General features: G+C 48.4%; 1 protein-coding gene across 23 annotated transcripts in view; it reads right to left on the minus strand.

Annotated features, from left to right (window-relative positions):
• NAV2 (neuron navigator 2) overlaps positions 1-20,812 on the minus strand; it is an 820,834-nt gene that overhangs the window by 113,092 nt on the left and 686,930 nt on the right. The window lies entirely within an intron of this gene.

A 20,812-nucleotide genomic window follows, 5' to 3' on the forward strand; every position in this document is an offset into this window, starting at 1 on the left:
CTCAAAGCTGCATCCTCCTGAATAACAGCTCTCATTTACTTACTGAGATTCTCACTGGTGGGAGAGTCTCACACCAACTCCACCGAGAAGAGAGTTAAGTTACTCTAAGTCATTGGGCCAGTAAATGGCTGAGCTGGGATGTGGCTATCCAGCCAAATTATTTGGGTGACAGGCTATTTTTTTCTTTTTTTGTCTTTTAAGACCTCACCTGCAGCATATGGACGTTCCCAGGCCAGGGGTCGAATTGGAGCTGCAGCTGCTGGACTATGCCACAGCCACAGCCACGGGGGGCATCCAAGCCTCGTCTGCAACCTAAACCACAGCTCACAGCAACACCGGAACCTTAACCCACTGAGTGAGCCCAGGGATCGAACCCACAACCTCATGGATATTAGTAGGGTTCATTACTGCTGAACCACAACAGGAACTCCCCAGGGACTAATCAGAGTAAAAGTGCCAGCCTACACCACGGCCACAGCAATGCCAAATCTGAGCCGCATCTGCAACCTACACCACAACTCATGGCAACGCCGGATCCTTAACCCACTAGGCAAGGCCAGGGATCAAACCCGCAACCTTGTGGTTCCTAGTTGGATTCATTTCCACTGAGCTACAACGGGAACTCCAGAGCCTTTGCTCTAAACCACTGCATTCTGCCTCAGGTACGAGGTCTTGAATCCATAGAAGCGTGAGAGGAAAAGAAAGGCAGATGGAAAACCCTGATTCCTCAAAACCCATCTGGAGGCGTCTGGAACAAAAGCGCTGGGATGCAGCTAATATTTGCAGCCTTTACAGCAGCCTGGTGGATTTAGATGCTCTCTTCCTTCAGCACCACCTTAAGTTACATTCAGGGCCTGGGGCAGGGAGAGAGAATTTACAACAGCAGAGAGACTGATCCCCCCATGAAAGGAGGTTTCTGAAAGACTTAACTATAACCTGATCAGAGCATCAAAACTTCCCAGCCTTCGAGTGCATGGCTCTATGTTCCATTAGCCCTAGGTGGTCATTTCCTTAGTGGCAGCACAGAGAACCCAGGCTGCTCTGGCCAGAGCCCCGCACATGCAGTGCTACCAGGCTCCTAGGATCACGGAGACCTCCACAGAGAGGAAAGGCTGGGACTTCCCAGGCCCATTTTGCAGGAGGGAAACCAGAGCACAGAGGTGTGTGTTACCCTGGAAACACGGATCCTGAAACTCGAGCTTCCTCTGAAGGGCATTTAAGCCTGGCAGGCTCACCCTCTGACACACAGAAGGAACAGAGTAAGCCTTTGGAGATGCTGGGAAGGACAAAGCAGGGCCAGTGTAGTAACCACTGCTGCTGGCAAATGCAGCTGAGCTTCCAGAGGACCTAGAGGTGTCTCTACTCCCAGAGTTCAAAGAGTCCAGTGATTGAGAACCCATTTTCAGGGCTTCAGGGGTTGGCCAGCAGGCGAGGTTGGAAGTTCACTCAGACTGCATGAAAGTCTAGATGTTTCTTTTCAAATATTTCTAAGTCCACACGAGCCCTCCATGTCTATAGTATAGACATATAGTATTCATATAGTACAGACATATTACCCACTAGATATTATTGTTATAGTATAGACATATTATTATTATTGTTTTGGCTTTTTTTAGGGTCACGGCTGTGGCATATGGAAGTTCCCAGGCTAGGGGTCAAATTGGTGTTGTAGGTGCTGGCCACAGCCACAGCCACAGCCACACAGGATCCAAGCCGCATCTGCGATCTACACCCCAGCTCACAGCAATGCCGGATCCTTAACCCACTGCGCAAGGCCAGGGATAGTACCCGCATCCTCATGGATACCATTGGGTTCATTATCCACTGAGCCACAATGGGAACTCCTATTATTACAATAATAGTATGGACAATCCAAAATCCAGAAGCTAGACAATCCAAATTCAATGAATGGAATGGTTGTTTTTCTCAGTGAAGAGCAAGAGCAGAGGATCCTAAGAATTCAAGACAGCTGGTAACAAGGGGGCTTGTCAAGAGGGCTTCGTTCTCACTCACCCTGGCTCTCAGGGGGCTTCACACCCACAGCTCTGGTCTAAACTGCTAGGAAGAGTGTGAGCTGGTAGCTGGACGAGAACTCCTCAGTGGTCCCCTTCCCAGAGAGGCAGAAGGCAGAGGCAGGTGTTATTCTTTTTACCTGTTGGCCTTGAGTGGTAACTTAGTGGAGCTAACTGTATCTGCTGGGTACAAATAGGCGAGGCAATGACCTCCTGAGTCCTTTGACCCTTGGGAGTGGCTGGGGGCAGTGTGTGGTCATTTAACATAATGGAGAGGGCTTGTACAGGCAGTCAGATGACCTAGATTCTAGTCCTGTTTGCCGTGTGGCTCCAGACAAATGACCTAGCCTCTCTGAGTCAGGTGAATCATCTAACTTGAAGGGGATGGTGATAGTTTTCCCCTCACAGATGGGTATGCAGATAAAATAAATACAGATCTCATTTGGATCCAGCCTCAATGGCTCCCAGCATTCTTTCCCCATCTGTAATACCGAACTCACCAGCCAGGCTGTGATGTACACGAATGCACAGACTATTCAGAGCACCCAGCACAGGCGAGGGGAAGTCAGTCCTTGTTATTTTTCCACTTCCCCACCTCCCTCCTGGTGGCAGGGAAGTTCTGGGTCTGTTCTCTGGGTGCCTGCCGGAGGACTCATTGCCTAGGGCCGACAGCATTTCTCTAGCCTCCTTTCCTCCAGCTGGTGGGACAGCTGCTGCCCCCCGCCCCGGAGTTTACAGTCCATTTATGGCAGGACACCCTGGTCATTGGGTGTTTGTACAGTGTTTAATCATTAGGAGATGGCCAGTTGCAATTACGTGAACCCCAGGGCATCTACAGATAAGTCGGCTACAGCCTATCGGTGTCTGTTTTCAGAAGGCTCCTCTCGAAGGGCACCGGGATGACCTCTGACCCAGCCTGGGGTTCAGGAAGGTGTTCTGAAGGGCACCATGGGGCACGGCTACCAGAGGTGAGGTATTAAGCATCCAAATGAAGCATCAACCAGCCTGGAAAAGACACAGTCAGCCTGTAGAGATAGGACTTCCTCTGTGTCCATCCCATTTCCCTCCCTGCCACATTTGGATGGCTTGTTACCTTTCTCCCCACTCATGCCCCTGCCTGCACTGCTCCTCCCCCAGATGCTCATGACCCGGTCTGTGAGATAATGGGGAACGGAGGTTCCCAGGCTGGGGGTCGAATCAGAGCTGCACCACAGCTAAGGCAATGCAGGATCTGAGCCTCTTCTGTGACCTACACCACAGCCACAGCAATGCAGGATCCGAGCCACATCTGCAATCTACACCACAGCCACAGCCACACAGGATCCTTGATCCACTGAGCGAGGCCAGGGATTGAACCTGCATCCTCATGGATCCTAGTTCAGGTTCATTAACCACTGAGCCATGAAGGGAACTCCTGCCTTTGGTATTTTTAAAGGAGGCCTGACTCCGATCCCCCATGTACCCCCAGGGCTAGGTCAGCACCCCATACATCTTAAGTCCCCGGCAAGCCTTACAGTATGTGGATGGGACAGCCATGCCCGCATCATGCCAGTCAGGCTGGCACCTGATCTTCACCCAAGACCTACTCTGTGCCGCCCCTCCACCCCCCACTAAGGGTTGAATCAGTGCTGACAACGAGAAAGACAACCATGTTCAGAGTGAAAAGCCAAGGCCTCTGGCCGGGGAGACATAACACATCTGGCTAAAATGGGAGTTCAGTGCAACAAATGTTGACTGAGCACTTCTTCTGTGCCCAACACTGTATTATTAGGTCCTGGAGATCCAATGATAACTAAGACAATCCCTGCTTTCAAGCTTAGTAGAGAAAAAATAGATTTAAAAAAAAAAAGTCAAGATTTTGTTAGCAGTGAAAGGATTGCATTTGGGAGCTCTCAGGAAGGAAGCTTAGTCAGTCTGAGATACCTAGTAAGGTAACACTGGGACTGAGCGCTGAAAGAAGCGTGTTTTGTCTGGCAAAGCGGGGTAGGGGAGGGCCTTCCAAGCAGAGGGCACATCATGGGCAAAGGCACAGGGAGGTAGAACACCAAGACTGCCAAGAGTTTGGTGCGGCAGATTATGAAGTAGGAGGCGAGGCTGGCGTAGCAGCGGGGGCCGCAGCCGGGTGGACCACTTCGGAGGCTCCTTGACAGGTGAGCGATGCACACAGTCAGATCTGCATTTGGGAGAAATCACTGTGGCTGTGCTGGGGCTGATGTGTGGAGTGACAGGGCAGTGGCAGTGAGAGCAGAGGAACTGTGCCAGGAAATGCAGCACAGGAGGACATGCCAGGAAGCAGCTGGATGGGGGTGTAGAGAAAGAGGCCCAGCACTCCAGTGAAGCTCACAGCTGAAGTCTGGGAGCTGACCTCGGTGGCACCAAAGTGGCTGGGTCATTAGCATGACAAGTGCTGCTTGTGGACAGAAGCCCTCCCCTCCAGACTTCCTGCAGGGACATTCAAGGCCAGGGCCCACATTAGCTCCACCAGCTTGCATGCTGTGCCCTCTAGCCCTTTATTCCAGATCATTAAGAGCACAGCCCTCTGGGAGGCTACCTTGGGGCCTTTGTTTAAAGTGAGAAGCAAGGACATTGAATTGCCTCAGTCAGACACCCTGCTTTACTCCCCGCTCCCCTCCATGTCCCCTGCCTGGTCAGTACCCCAGGCCCTCCCACAGCAGCTTCAGCCCACAGCTTGTGTCTTGAAACATAATCAGTGTGCGTTCTGAGGCCCTCCTCAAATTATGGCTCTGATCTTGACTTCCAAAAGCAGAGCTGGAATTACAGCTTGGCTCAGAGAGACAGTCAAATCCACAGGGTCATAAACTCTTTCAAGTTCTGTTTCAAGACCTTTGCTGGGGATTTTAACAGGTTTGCACCTCTGATGTTGTTAGACTGTGGTTAGTCTGCTAGTTTCAGGAGTGGGACCTCCTGCCAGGACGTGGAGCATGCTGACTACTTCAGCCTTTGCCAATTACCCATAGGGGTCTCAGGCCTTAAATGATATCTCCTGCTTTCTCTCCCACCAGAGTTCCCCAATGACAGGAGGCGCAGAGAGACTGGAGCTGCGTGAAACCCCACCCCCACCCCCACCCCCACTGCCAAGCAGAATCACAAAGAGCAGGATATGTGGTGGCATGGAAGTGATGCAGGCAGGTGGCCACAGCGCTGGACCTGGGGTTGGCAAGACCTATACTTACGTCCTGGACCCCCACCTGAGGCACTTGAACTTTCCTGTTGTCTCTCCTGCTCTGGGTCTGTGCAGCTGGCATTCCAATCCTTTACAAAAAAAGCCGGCTGCTATTGATGGAGTGTGTTTACTGGGCGTAGGCACTATGCTAACATCATCCCTGTACTACTCTCATTTACTCTGCACAACCACTCTACTGAGTAGGCTCATTATTTTTATTTTACAGATAAAATAAAAATGGGGGCTCAGGATGGTTAAGTTCATTGATCTCCGTTGCACAGCTGGGAGGTGGCAAAGCTGGAGTCTAAGCAGGTAGAGGGTCATAGGTTTGAAAACTTTTTCTTCCAAAAAAGGTAGGGGGCTGGGTCAAACCATTCAGTCTCCCACTGGAGAAGCTCCTGGACACCAACAAACCTATTTTTTGAAGGCAGGTTGGGGCCAAGGCTAACTTGTTTTGAGGATTGGATGAGGACTGTGTGGGATGCTTCACTATAAGCTGCAGCATCAGGCTTCATTTGTGTGAGCCACTGAGAGTTGTTTACAGCTACTGATGCCTCATTCTGATTAGTCAGTGCCTTATTCTCATTGGTTAGTGCCCTGTTCTATTTGGTCAGTGCTCTATTCTGATTGGTCAGTGCTCTGTTCTGGTCAGCGGGTGCCCGCATCTCATTGGCTTTAAATATTTTGCATGTTGGCCCTGCATCACAGAGCCAGACAGTCATTAATGGACATGTATAACGAGCACCATTCTGAGCCAGACACTGTGCTAGGAATGAGATTCACCTGCAAACAGAACTGACCTAGTTTCTATTTTACTGATACATGTAGTCTAGTGGGAAGACATAACCGACAAATAAACATGAACACAAATGCAAATAAGGGATGTGAAATAAACAGACTGGGTGCTCCAAAAGACACTAACAGCTAAGACGTTCATTAGACAGAGTGGTCAGAGACCATCTCTGAGGGGTGGGTAAGATGTCTGAGTTGAGACCTGAAGGATGAGGTAGGATTAAGTGGGATGAGGTGAGGCCAAAGAGATGGGCAGAACCTGCCCTACTCTGGAGAACTTAGTAAGGAGTCTGGATTCTTTTCTATGCGTAGTGGAAATCCACTGAGGTAAATTTACTGGTAGAGGGTAGAAAGAACCCGATGTACATATTAAGAAGATTATAATGGCTGGTGCTGGTTGGAAAGTGTGCCACACAAAGGCCATGGAAGACACAGCTCAGTCAGGAGGCCACAGTGGAAGCTCAATGAGAGATGATGGCAGATGAGGGAAAGAGAGACAGAGAGAGAGGAAGAGGGAGGGAGAAGAGAGAGAAGGAGAAAAGTGATTTGAGAGATCACTTGGAGCAACTATGCCCAAGACTTGCCAACGGACTGGACAGAAAAGGAGAAGAAAACTAAATAATTCAGTAAGTCTTATCAATTGTTCTTAGGATAATACTAATTAATTAATTACACAGCAAACAATTACCACTGTATATGCTAGACCCGTGCAGAGCCCAGAAATGCTGAGAAGAGTAAGATAGCATTCTGTTTCCTCCCTTTAGCTTAGGGGGAACACTGAGCAGCAGACAATCCCAAAGGCATGTTAAATGCTACCAGGGAGCAAAGCACAGGTGCCCAGGAGACTCTGGGTAGATGAGAGGCCCCCCAGAAGACCCTGTCTGGGGTTAGGGGAGGGGAGAAGTGAGGGTAGGGAGGCTTCCTAGGAAAGGCAGGGTTGGGACCAGTCTTGGAGCATCAGTGGAGGTTACTTAGGTAAGAGAAGCCAGGAGGTTATTCCCGTTTATGCCAAGATAGAGCAGAATCCATGGACTCTTCAGCACTGGCACACCATCCCATTTGAGAGACGGGCAGCACGGTATCCTAGGGGGAACATGGTTTTGGATTCAGATGAGCTGTGCTAGAATTTGAGCTCTGCATTCACTGCCCAAGTGCCGCTGGGCAAGTCATTTAAACCCACTGACCCAGGATGCTCCATCTTGGAAATGGGGTCCTCACTGGGTCCTCCGGGAGCTTAAAGCAAATATGCAAAGCACTTAGGAGGATACCTGAAACACGGCAGGGACTCAAAACAATGAGAGCAAATGTTGCTGACAATGAGACGCAGAGGCCAGGACCTCCAACTGCAAACTACCAGGAGTTCCGACAGCCTCCCAAGGGACCTCCATCCCTGATGGACCCAGAGCTCTCCTGAGCTGCTCCCACACTGACCAGAGAAAACCACCCCTTCTCCCCATATGAGCTCTGACAGCACAAGGCAGAGGGCGCCTGGAGATCCACCCTCATTTGCCCGCATGGTACTCAGCTTCTGCCAAAGGGAGGACACCTGGGGTGGCTCCTGCACTCACCTTCTGGACCCTGCACAAGACGACATGCCAGAGTCCTGCCCCGCTAAGGCGCCCTGTGTCCCTGGGGCACATCTCCCCTTCAACAGTGTGGGTGACCCGTGGCCCAAAGAGACAGCCAGGGAGGATTTTTTTTTTTAAGCCTCACTTTGCCAGCAGTAGAGTTGTGAGTCTCTCTCCCCAAACCTCAGGGTGAGCTAAAGGGAGAGGCAGCAACAGAAAGCCTGGATTCAGCGGCTGTGAGCCCACTGAGCCATGCAACCAGCTCATTTCCCTCAGTCCCCATTTAATCTCCTCCACACAATCTTGCAACATCCCTCAAAATGTCAGTCCCTCCTCAGATCTCATTTCAGGCAATTTTACAGTACTGAGCACCACGGATTAATGAGGGAGATAAATCAAAGGGTGCCGGGGACGAGGGGAAGCAGCGGTGGCGCTGCAGCTGGAGTGCACAGAGCCAGCCCCTCTTCCTGAAGCCCCAAGTCACAGAAGCCACAAGGGTCCATGGCAGAGGCCACTCCCGAAGACGACGGACTGGGAAGGTCACCAGGTGTGACCAGCAGGACAAAGGCAACTCTGAAGCCTCTGCTGGAGGTTCTGGCACCAAGCAAGTTAAATGTGGTTACAAGGAAAATATTCCTGCTGTAGCTCAAGCATCCCTAAACTTTTAAGGAAGGGCTAGAGTTCCCTCGGTAGCAGCAGAGCCTGGCCTGGGCCTGAGCTGCACTTTCAAAGCTTCCTATGACCCAGCTTCCAGATGGGAAGACGAGACCAGGTGAAAGGCTGTCTCAAAGATCAGCGGTCGCCAGGCTGTCACCTTTGCAAGTACCTCGGCCAGAGCCAAGCACTAAGGAGATGCTTGCCCATCACTCAAGTAGCTCTCAGGGAGGGTCGCCTTCTGAAAGGATGGCCTTGAGCCTTTTAACAAAGAGGGAGGCAAGCAAAGATTTTGTGCCCACAGAGACCCAAATTCAAATCCCCACTTGGCCCTTTGAGCACTGTGGCTTTGGGAAGGAATATCACCTTTCAGAGCCTGTTCCTTTACCTGTGAAGCTCGTGGTCTTATATAAACCCATTTCCAGTTTTGCCCTCCAGGACTCTGTGTACTCATGCAGCCTGTCAACTGCATGAAAAATCACAGGGCAGGAAGTTTCTCCAAGCACCCTGTGACTGCCTGTTCCCAGGGCTGACTGCACCCCTCCAGACAGGCAGAGCCCCCTGTTAGTGCTGATTTAGGGAACAATGTTCTTCCAAGTCTCATTAAATCCTGAGTCAAAACACTCACCAAAATAAACACACTTCACTGCTTATCACTTGGAATTGGATCGCGATGAAAATAAGACTGCGATCCTATGAGTTTCAACGCCGAATACAATTTCGGTGAAATTCCAAGTTAGAGCAAAACCCATTGTTATGTATAATAGGTTTTCTCCAAAGCATTAGAAAGGTACATGGCCCCACCACTCCATCTGGCCTGTGCTTCCCTTTTGGAAGATTTAATGTGGCCCTTCAGTCCGGGGCATTCTCTTGTGCCTGCCATCAGCGACACTGCCACCCACCTCTTGTGCTTAGTGCCTCTCAGCTTAGCTACGAGGTACAGTGAGGATGGCCCTTGAGGCTTTCTCTCCTGAGGAAGAGGTCTTGTACAGAATAGGGGCCTGTTGGCCTACTGGGTCTGCAGACCAGGGGCCCTGGGTGAGGCCCCGCCACCCTAAGTGAAGTGCCATCTTGAGATGACACTTGTCATCAGGACCATCAGAGATGGAAGGTTTGTGGGGTCCCTGCCCTCCATGGATGAGTCACAGTCCTGAGTCCTTTTCTTAACTCGTTCCTTCAGGTCCCAGGAGCTCAAGGACCTTTACCATCAGGAGGTCTGAGCACAAGGATGAAGGAAAGAGGGGCTCAGGGAGGGGAGGCATTTCTCCAAGATGTTCATCGGTGGCAGAACCAGATCTAGGATACGCCCCCCCCTTCCTGCACAGATTGCATCCGTCCTCATCACAGAGAGAGCGTGTGCTTTCATCGGAGTTCCTCAGAGTTCACGTGGAAGACTTTGCTCCCCAGAGCCTGAAGGACAGAGCAGTCCCTGAACCACTAACCATCTCTCCCGGCCACGATTTTCTCAGTAGCAAAGGGAGAGGGAACTGCAGCTGATGACTCGGAAGGGCTCTTTTTTTTTTTTTTCTTTTTTCTTTTTTTTTTCCAGGGCTGCACCCGCAGCATATGGAGGTTCCCAGGCTAGGGGTCTAATCGGAGCTACAGCTGACAGCTTACGCCACAGCCAGAGCCACGCCAGATCCAAGCCGCATCTGTGACCTACACCCCAGCTCACGGCAGTGCCAGATCCTTAACCCACTGAGGGAGACCAGGGACCGAACACACACCCTCATGGTTCCCAGTCGATTTGTTTCTGCTGAGCCATGACAGGAACTCTTCTGAAGGGCTCCTTCACCCAGCCTTGCACGGTTAAGCTTCTCTTAGGAGAGGCAGCCTTAGATACATTTACATGCAAGGTAACCTTGAATGAAAATGCAACCTAAAGGTTACACTTAACCGGAACACTTCTCTACATAAGGGCTGCCTTCAAACTGCACTTATTTCAACTGTCTCTTTCATCTCCATCACAGAAAGTCTGAAAAGTTACTCTTCCAAAGTGACAAAAGATTTTTTTTTTTTTTTGGTCTTTTTAGGGCCGCATTCATGGCATTCAGAGGTTCCCAGGCTAGGGGTCAAATTGGAGTTACAACTGCCAGCCTACACCACAGCCACAGCAACACCAGATCCAAACCATGTCTGCGACCTACACCACAGCTTGTGGCAATGCCAGATCCTTAACCCACTGAACGAGGCCAGGGATCGATCCCACAACCTCATGGTTCCTAGTCAATTTATTTTCACTGCGCTATGAAGGGAACTCATAGAGTGACAAAAAAATATTAAAGAAATAAAAGGAAAATCCAGAAAGGATGAGGAGATAGTGGTCCTTTTTTGACCCTTGGGTAATTTTTCTAAAGGATCTTTCACATCATCACAGACAGGAAAAGAAACCTCCCACACTTTATTACAATAACAACAAGTTCCCAATATAAGATGACTCTTAGCCCCCAGGGCTACTCCTGATCTTTCCGGCTCCAACAAATCTCTTTGGCACTTGACACATGGAGTTATGATGGCTTATTGAGGCTCCTCTTCCCTCCACTTGTCTGCAAGCATCTTCAAGGCAGGGAGCAGGGACTATGTCCTACTCACCCTTGGATCCCCAGGGCCTGGCACATACACTGGGGGACGCTCCATCAATGATAAATAATCACCAGCGTTTTCAATAAGCTGTCACATATCAAGACACAGTCCAAACACTTTGTTGCAATACAACTGACCCATAGCATTGTTTAAAATTCCTCAGCCAGTTTGGTCAGCATGTTCTTCATCTATGTGCTCACCCTCCCCCACTGAGGGCATCAAGTCAGACCATGTGATGAACTGCAGATTCAGAGTTGGTTCAATAATGGGGGGTGGGGCTGGGGGTGGCATTAGGCTCAGATTGCCACTTGCTTATAATAAAACAATGATAGTCACTACGCTGTTTACCATGTAGTTTCTGTTCTCACAGCCACCTAGCAAAAATGTACTTCCCTTCACCTCTGAATTTAAGTGTGGCCTTATGACCTCCTCTGGCAAGTGGCAAGTGAGTGGAAGTTACAGAGGCCATTTGCAGGCAGGAGCTTTCAGCAACAGTGTGTCTTGGAGTTCCTGTCGTGGCTCAGTGGTTAATGAATCTGACTAGCATCCATGAGGATGCAGGTTTGATTCCTGGCCTTGCTCAGTGGGTCAAGGATCTGGTGTTGCCATGAGCTGTGGTGTAGGTTGCAGACATGGCTCAGATCCTGCATTGCTGTGGCTTTGGTATAGGCCAGCAGACACAGCTCCAATTCGACCCCTAACCTGGGAACTTCCATATGCCATGGGTGCAGCCCTAAAAAGCAAAAAAAAAAAAGGGGGGGGGGGGGAGAGAGAGAGCGTGTCTTCTCTTTTCCATGGGATTGTTGATGTTTTAAATAGTCATCTTTGGCGCCCTGAGTCCTAGGCTGAGAATGATGAACAACATAGCCTCCCACTGACCTGCAATGTCGTCCAGATCCTGAGGAAGGATTTCGGGAGGTGTTTGTCAAGCAGCACAACCTAGCCTAATTTGACTGATGCAAAAAGTTGCCCAGATAACTAGATTAAAACACATGATGCTATTTTCTGTTGCAGGGCACAGGTGTAATCAGATTCTGATTTGGGGTTGGGGGCCTATGCTTCGGGTTGCTGGGGGAGGAAGCACAGAAAATGGTGCCCCCTTTGCCTTTTTCCCTTTGACTTCTCACTCTCGCTTTCACATTGCTAGATGTCTTCTCTTCTCATCTGTACTTGGAACAACCATCAAGGTTCCAAATTACCTTTAAACAACTATTGAAAAGGCACCACTTTTGGAAAATGTACCGTGCAGGAGTGATTGCCCTCCCTGCCCCCTAACACACACACTCCCCTGTGCTTCTATTATGGTGTAACCTGGAACAAAGCTATGAAGTTGGGTGACATTAGGGAGTGGAAGGTTCTGTTATGGCCACTAAATCACTTTTTTTTTTTTTTTTTTAAATCCTGCATGCACAGGATACTCCACAGACTATTCTTTCTGTTCGCTTTACAGCCCCCTGGGAGAATTCCTTTGTGGCTTAAGGTGCAGATGGTTTGCTTCCTGTCAGCACCACCCCCCCTGTTCAACACAGGTGGCCTCCGCCCAGCCATTCCATAAGCTGCAGCTCTTACTTAAAAAGAAATACCAGCAGCAGGAAAGAGGCCCTTGGGAAAGGCCAATGCAGTAATTATTACCCTGTTACCACGGAAATAGAGGTTTGCCTCTAAGGCTCCTTTTATGAGCTTTAAAATGAAAGTGACTTTCACTCTCTCCTACTTTGCCTTCTCTTGCTACCCACGAGCAGAAGAAAGGGGAAAGGGACGGAAAGGAAACACAATGAAGATCATTGATGCTGGGCGCTGTGCTAGAGGCATCTTTCTATTCCAAGAAAACAAGTACAACCCTGGAATGCAGGACTAGGAAAATGCTTGGGGACCCTAGCGGGGATGACAGGTGGTTAAAAGGCCTCAGAAGGAGCTGGCTGGGAGAATGAAAGAGGAAGAGAGGGGAAGGGCTGGGGGTGACCGAGGGATGCAGAAGGAGAGAACTCAACTGATTGAGCCAAGCCAAGCAAGATGAAGTACAGGAACTGTCGTGGAGGGGGTAGGGAAGAAGGCAAAGTTCATTTTTAATTACGCTAGTAGGAAACTCAATGGTGAATTACCAGGCAGATATGCAACCATGTAGGGCCTTATGGGTGGTACATTTGTATTCGCAATTTTCTCCCTTTTCTACATGTATTCTGACTTATCTTCCCCCGTCCTAATGCTTCATTCTCTTAATTTATAATTGTTATTTTATTATAGACAGTTACTCTAAGCTGTTATGGAAAAAAGAGGGCTTAATTATTAGTTAATTAATTAAAGAAAGAGAATCGCTGAGGGGGAGAGCTCAGATTGCCCTGAATGGCTTGCAGGACTGAGGAATACTCAGTGCATTTATCTTTCTTTTTTTTTTTTTAAGGGCTGTATCTGCAGCATGTGGAGGTTCCCAGGCTAGGGGTCAAATCGGAGCTGTAGCCGCCAGCCTACACCACAGCCACCACAACCTCAGATCAGAGCGGTATCTACAACCTACACCACAGCTCAAGGCAACACCGGATCCTTTAACCAAATGTGCAAGGCCAGGGATCAAACCTGCATCCTCATGGATGCTAGTCAGATTCATTTCTGCTGAGCCACAACGGGAACTCCCACTGCATTTCTCTTTATTTGGCACTTCATAAAGCACATTCCCCCCTTCACCCCGGGCGCTTCTCACAGCGTTCCCAGTGAGGCACGTCTGAATTCTGACAAACTCCTGAAATGTCTGACAAACTCCTGGAACTCAAGGGTTTTGACTAGACCCCAAGGTCTGTCTATAGCAAAGCCCACATCTTCTCTTTCCTCCACAGACGCCTTTTGAAACAGAAATGCTGGTCTATATCAGCGCTGTCCCAACGAACTTTCTGCAGTGATGAAATTTTCTCTATTGGAGATTGTCTTCGTTCTCCCACAGGATAGCCCCAAACCACGTGGGACTGGGGAGGACTGCGATGTGGCTAGGGTGACTAGGAAGTGGACTTCTAGGAGTTCCCAGGTGGCTCGGCAGGATAAGGATCTGGTGTTGTCACTGCTGCGGCTCCAGTTTGATCCCTGGCCCGGGAACTTTCATATGCCATGGGTGCAGTGGAAGGAAGGAAGGAAGGGAGAAAGAGAGAGAGAAAGGAAGGAAGGAAGAAAGAAGGAAAGAAAGAAAGAAGTGGACTTTTAGTTTGGTTTATTTTACACTGTCACAGCCACATCCCCTGGGCTCTTATATTGGGCAGTACGGATCTATATGCTCTCACTCCTACCACATAGATGCTGAGGAAACAGGACTCAAATACTGGCAGCCAGATACGGTAGGAAGTGTGATTAGCAATTCAAGGATAAACCGTTGCCCTTGACTTACTCGGTGGTGATGGGAAGATTAGGACTTGGCAGTGCACAAAAAACACAGAGCAGAGAGAGTAAGAGGGAGGGAGGGGACATTTTAGGGGAGCCTTCCTCAAACCATGGCTCAGCCAAGCAGGTCTGCAGACCCCCAAAGTCTGGGAAGATAAAGTCCAGCAATGCCTCTGGTCTACACAGTGGCTGGCCTCGAGCAGGGAGAATGCTTCCAATGGCTGCAGAGTCTCTGCAGCTTCTGTGAGCACTGGATTTCCAGAATCACTAGCAGGATCCACCATCACCTGGGGTACTGAAGTTGTGGACCCCTCATCCAGCAGACCACACAAGTCTGCAGCAGGTCAGAATCCACCAACAAGCATCCCCCCGCCCAACCTGCCAGGAGGCCAAACAGGCCCGGCATTGTGTAAGAAAGGCCTGAGATCACGACGGGCTAAGGGGTGAGGGTAAGCCCACCTGTGACAAGTGTCCCTGTGCGAAAAGTCTGGGATGGGAGGAGAGGAGTCAGGAAATATTCCCTCTTCCCTCTTAATGCAAACTGCTTTGCACTGTCCCTCGAGGACAGAGTTCGCCTTTCCAGCCATCGGGAGCCACTTCCTTTTGTAGTAAGTAGCACCTCATTTAACAAGATGACCCCAAGATATGGGCTGGAGCTGGGGAAGAATCCAAGCAGAGGGTTCCCTGAGTGGGAAGCATGTCAGGTGATTAGAGCCCTGGGAGGAGGGGGGGGGTGCTGGCGGGCCTGATTTGAATCCCAGCTTGAACACAGCTGGGTGTGTATGTAACCTGCAGTGAGTTTCCTAACCCTCTCATAGCCTCAGATCTATGAAACTAGGATAATATCTCCTCTCAAAGCGTCAGAGTTAGGAATTAATGACACAATGTTTGTAAGGTGCTTGGCACAGTCCCTGGCATGCAGTGAGTGATCCATCAGGAAGTGGCATCTTTTATTATTTTTTGATAAATTCCACTGCATTACAATGGAAGATTACTCAGCATTAAAAAAGGAAGAAAGAATGTCATCTGCAGCAACCTGGATAGAACCAGAGATTATTATACTAAGTAAGTCAGAGAAAGACAATTATCATACGATATCATATATGTGGAATCTTAAAAAAATGATACAAATGAACTTATTAACAAAACAGAAAGAGACCCACAGACAGAGAAGACAAAGTTGTGATTACCAAAGGGGAAACGGGGGAGGGATAAATGAGGAGTTTGGGATTAACGTATACACGCTGCTATAAATAAAATAGATGACCAACAAGGACATACTAGGAAGACCAATATTTTTAATAACCTATAATGGAAAAGAATCTGAAAAAGAATCTATCTATCTACCTTTCTATCTAACTGAATCAATGTACTGTGGATATATATATACCTAATATATATGTGTGTGTGAGTGTGTATTTGTAACTAAATCAATATGCTGTACATTGGAAACTAGCACATTGTAAACCAACTATAATTCAATAAAAAGTATGTATGTATACATATACATAAAAGGTTTGTATCAATTTTCTATTGCTGCTGTTAACAAATTACAATGAACTTGGTGAAAATGATAAATATAGTTCTTCAAGGCAGAGATGTGAAGTGGGTCTCGTGGACTGGAAGCACGGTGTCAGCAGGGCTACATCTATTTCTGGAGGCTGAACATCCCGAGGGGAACATCTGTTCCTCTGGCTCTTCTTTGGAGAGGTCACCCACCTTGCTTGGCTGTGGCCCCTTCCTCCACCTTCCAAGCCAGCTGGGGCAGGTAGCATCTCTTTCATCCCAATCTCATCACTCTGCCCTCCTCCCTACCCACCTCTTCCTTTTTTTTAAGGACCGTGTGATTCCTGGGCCCACCTGGATAAAACAGGGCACTCTATCTAAACATCAGCCAATATGCAACCCTAATTCCCCAACCGTGTGGCAAGACATAGTCGCAGGTGCCAGGCATTAGGTCTAGGATGTCTCTGGGGGCTACTGTCCTTCCTACCCCAGGCTTGGAAGGGAAGGCGAGGGGAAAAGTTGCTCCAATCTACGCTTCCTCTAGTCCATGCATCCTGGCAGGGGCTATGCTTAAGAACCAGCTGGCTGGGGACCTACCATGCACTGAGGGCTCCTACCAATTGCATCTGCTGGCTTGGGCGCTCTGGCCTGGATTCAACTTCTTTTCTCCAGGTTGGCCCCAATCTGTGAATGCACTGCTCAGTGCCAGGAGGCCACCTTGTTCCGCACAAATCACAAAGCCAAGCAGTGTCCTGGGCTCTTAGAGATCTCGGGACACTCCTGATGAGGAAGTAGGGCTCGGCTTGGCAGGCTGGTCAAATATCAGGCTGCATAGTTACATCCTCATCCTGTGGGACTCCCAGTTCAAGCTCAAGCATAGATGACTCTGAGCACTGAGGCCTGGATCCCAAGTGGGGACAGTCAGGTTTATACCACGACTGAATCCCAAGTGAAATGCCATCTCAAGACCTAAAATGTGCAGAACATGAGGAGCCATGAAAATCTTGTAACAAGGGGGAAAACAAAGTTTCTCCTTCCTGTTTGGTGATGTTAGAGGGCAATTTTCATTTTGTTCAAGTCTCAGGGTGACATTTTACCACATGGCATTGGTTTTTCGTTTTTGTTTTTTGCTCTTTTTATTACTACCTAAATTGATCAAAGCCATTGGTATTCAGTAAGTATTCCAATGGTTGAGAAGAAAGTCACCAAGTAACTGCAACGCCCTGACTGGGACCTCTGTGCACAGGAGCCTGGCTTCTGTCCACCATGTCTCCCAATGACACGTACACGACCCGCGGATGCCATGGTGGGGGGGGGCGGGAAGGGGGATGGAGAGGGACCCTAGCTGCCTCACCCACTGTGGACTGAAGCATAATGCCGGAAACAGTCGCAGCATGCTTTGGAGGGACAGAAAAAGGGACACGAGGGTGGAAACTTTCCCAAATGCTTTGAAAGCACTCAACTTGCTGGAGTTCAAGTACTTTTGATGGGTTCTGAGCAGACAGCAGTGCATGCAACTGGCAGGAGTTCAACAAACCATATGACTATGTGAGCCCAGCCCTTGGGTCCCCTCATTGCATTCCTTCCTCCTCCAGGCTGCCGGTTCAGAGACCTCCATGCCAAAGCTCTCTTTACTTGTCTGTTATCTGGAGCCTACAGCTTGTAATGAGCCACCTCCATGCGCCCCTTTTGGTTGTCCGTTCTCAGCCAGCTAGCTCTAGTCCGCCGGAAGTTGCTTCTGATAACTACTGGGTAAAAACTGGAGCCCACCAGTAGCAACCCCAAGGAGTGACAGGGGATCAAGGGCAGACTTGACATCTTGAATGTATTATTGTCATTAATTATTTCTCAGAAGTCAGCTGGTGACACAGGCGACTCACAAACACACTTGGTCTCTGTCTCCCAGGCTCCAAAGGGACACATTCCTATCAGTTACTTTTAATAATCCTGAAGGTACCCCAGCCACATTCTGTTGCAAACAGCCCCTGCCTGCCTGCTGGGTCAGGGTGCCTCACAGCCTTCCTCATGAGAGCCGTCCTGCACTGTCAAGGTCAGCGGTGTTCCTGTTTGCACCGTGAGGTGACCTGCCCTTCTCGTGCTTGCCTTCCCTTTGCTGAGGTCTTAGCAGAAATCTCTCAGTACTTTTCCTATTTCCTTTGAGAAACTCATGTAGTTTACTGCCTGTGTGTGAATCCTTAAGGACTGGGCTGATACTTTATAAAGAAATTTTGTGGAACTATCTTAGCTCTTCTTTCATGTTAAGAGGGAAGAATTCAGGAAAGGTACTAGGTTCTCTGCATTTTTTTCTTTTGTCTGAATTATTATTATTTTGTCTTTTTGCCTTTTCTAGGGCCGCTACCGTGGTATATGGAGGTTCTCAGGCTTGGGGTCTAATTGGAGCTGTAGCCCCCGGCTTAAACCGCAGCCACAGCAATGCAGGATCTGAGCCTCGTCTGCGACCTACACCACAGCCCTTCGCAATGTGGGATCCTTAACCCACTGGGCAAGGCCAGGGATCAAACCCACAACCTCATGGTTCCTAGTCGGATTTGTTAACCACTGAGCCACGACGGGAACTCCTGTCGGAATTATTTAAACAACATATTTCCAATCACAGGGATAAAAATAGGATTACCTAGGAGTTTCCATTGTGGCTCAGTGATAAAGAACCCAACTAGTATCCATGAGGATGCACGTTTAATCCCTGGCCCCACTCAGTGGGTTAAGGATCTGGTGTTGCTGTGGCTGTGGTGGAGGCCAATAGCTGTAGCTCTGATTCAACCCTTTGCCTGGGAATTTCCATATGCTGTGGGTGCAGGGCTAGGAAAAAAAGAAAAAAAAAAAGGAATAGGATGAACTAACCTGAAGCCATTTGCATACTACTTTTTATTTTTTAATCTGTCTGCACACCATCTGTGATATTCTTCCTTGATATTTTATATTAAATTGTCTTAAACCGACAGTATTCTTACCCTAACCAGTATCTGTAAAATCATAGGTTTGAGGTATTAGTTGTAAGGATTAGTTTTTGTTTTGGCTCTGCCCATGGCACGTTGAACTTTCTGGGCCAGGGATCAAACATGAGACACAGCAGTGATCTGAACCACTGCAGTGACAACACTGAATCCTTAACCTGCTGTGCCACACGGGGACTCTATACGGTTTTTTTTTTTTTAATTAAAATTAAAATGTAATTGTTAAAAAGAAATATTTCCCCATTCTACTACAAAATTATTTCTTACACTATTTTTGTTTGTTTGTTTGTTTGTTTTTGTCTTTTTGCCATTTCTTGTGCCACTCCCGCGGCACATGGAGGTTCCCAGGCTAGGGGTCGAATTGGAGCTGTAGCTGCTGGTCTACACCACAGCTCACGGCAACGCTAGATCCTTAACCCACTGAGCAAGGCCAGGGATCAAACCCGCAACCTCATGGTTCCTATTCGGATTCGTTAACCACCGCGCCATGACGGGAAATCCTATTTCTTACACTATTAACATTAGCCTCTCACTTTAGGAAACACTCATCTAGAATATAATTTTAGGAAGAGATTTACATGAAGAATGTCACAGAAACACATCTACTACTGTTTCAACTTAGCCAAAGATAAAGCATTTCTAGGTCTGTTTACACTAACTTTGGAGATTAAAGAAATTTGTTTTATTTTATTATTATTATTTTTTGCTTTTTAAGCCCATACCCACAGCATATGGAAGTTCCCAGGCTAGGGGTCAAATCGGGACTGCAGCTGCCGGCCTATCCCACAGCCATGGCAATGCGGGATCCAAGCCATGTTTGCAACATATACCAGAGCTCACGGTAAGGCCAGATTCCTTAACCCACTGAGCGAGGCCAGGGATCGAACCCGCATCCTCATGGATACTAGTCAGGTTTGTTTCCATTGTGCCACAACAGGAACTCCTAAAGAAATTTAACATATTCGAGAACAGGGCAGAATATCTCACTGCCTACAGGTCAAAACTTACGTAAAATAGGAAATTTAGAAGCATTATTCAATCTTTTCTTTAAAGCCACCTGAATTCTTTCTTTAAAAGCGGGGTCAGTTATCCACTCAGTCTTAAGTGACCACATCTGAGCATTCCGGTTTGGGAACAAGATACTGCGGTCCATTTGGTCCTACCACAGAGGCTGAGCTGGAACAACGTAACAAATGCCACCCATCTTTCCAGCCTCCACCCAGATCCTACACCTCCAAAAGCAGAAACAAGCTCAGCTGTGATCTATAATTCCATTAACCCTGCAATGAAGCATTAAATTAAACTGCCTAGTGCAGACTCCGCTTTTGCTACAAAAGGAAATGTACCTTGTAAGGCCTTCACTTTATGCTAATAGATTTCCTAAGCAACTCCATGTTTACAAGAGAACACAAATAAGCAAAATAATTTAGCAAATTGTGAAATCTCCAGTGGGGGTGTTGCAACAATTGATTTTTCTTATGCTGATATTTACTCTAAAGATTTTAGTTATAGAGAATTTCAGCCTTGGAAAGAACAGTCCCCAAATGGTTCATCTTTCTATAGAACTTTCAAACCAATATTTTCTTTCTTTCTTTTTTTTTTTTTTGCGTTTTAGGGCCACACCTGCGGTACATGACGTTCCCAGGCTTGGGGGTGAATCAGCTACAGCGCTGGCCTATGCCACAGCCACAGCAACGCAGGATCTGAGCTGTGTCTTCAACCTACAGCAGAGCTCATGGCAATGCCAGATCCCCAACCCATCGAGCGAGGCCAGGGATTGAACCTGCATCTTCATGGATCCTAGTTCGTTACCGCTGAGCTATGAAAGGAACTCCCCAAACCAATACTTTCAATAAAATTACAGGGAAAAAAGCTGACAGGCTGGCACTGTAGTGCAAAGCCTGATGTCCTCTCTGGTCTAAAATCACCACCCTGAACCCTGGGAGACTCTGACAAGGACATAGTCGAGTTGGTGGCAGAGCCTGGGCCTTGGGTAGATGCCAAGCTCCGGACAACTCATTCAGCACTCTCCACACAGCCCGAGCTTCCAAGCATTCCCTGAGAAGGTGAAGATTCCTCTCAGCAAATCCCATTTCTGGGGGTAACCTCAGTGTCTGCCTCTTTAAAAACACTGCCCTGTTTCTCTGAAACCAGGGAATGAGTGGAAGTCCTCTC

Source organism: Sus scrofa, chromosome 2 (assembly GCF_054392235.1).
Source record: "Sus scrofa isolate SSC_HxYL_T2T_F1_AM1 chromosome 2, Sscrofa_HxYL_maternal_Yorkshire_Landrace_v2.0, whole genome shotgun sequence".
In the NCBI taxonomy this organism is placed as follows: Eukaryota; Metazoa; Chordata; class Mammalia; order Artiodactyla; family Suidae; genus Sus; species Sus scrofa.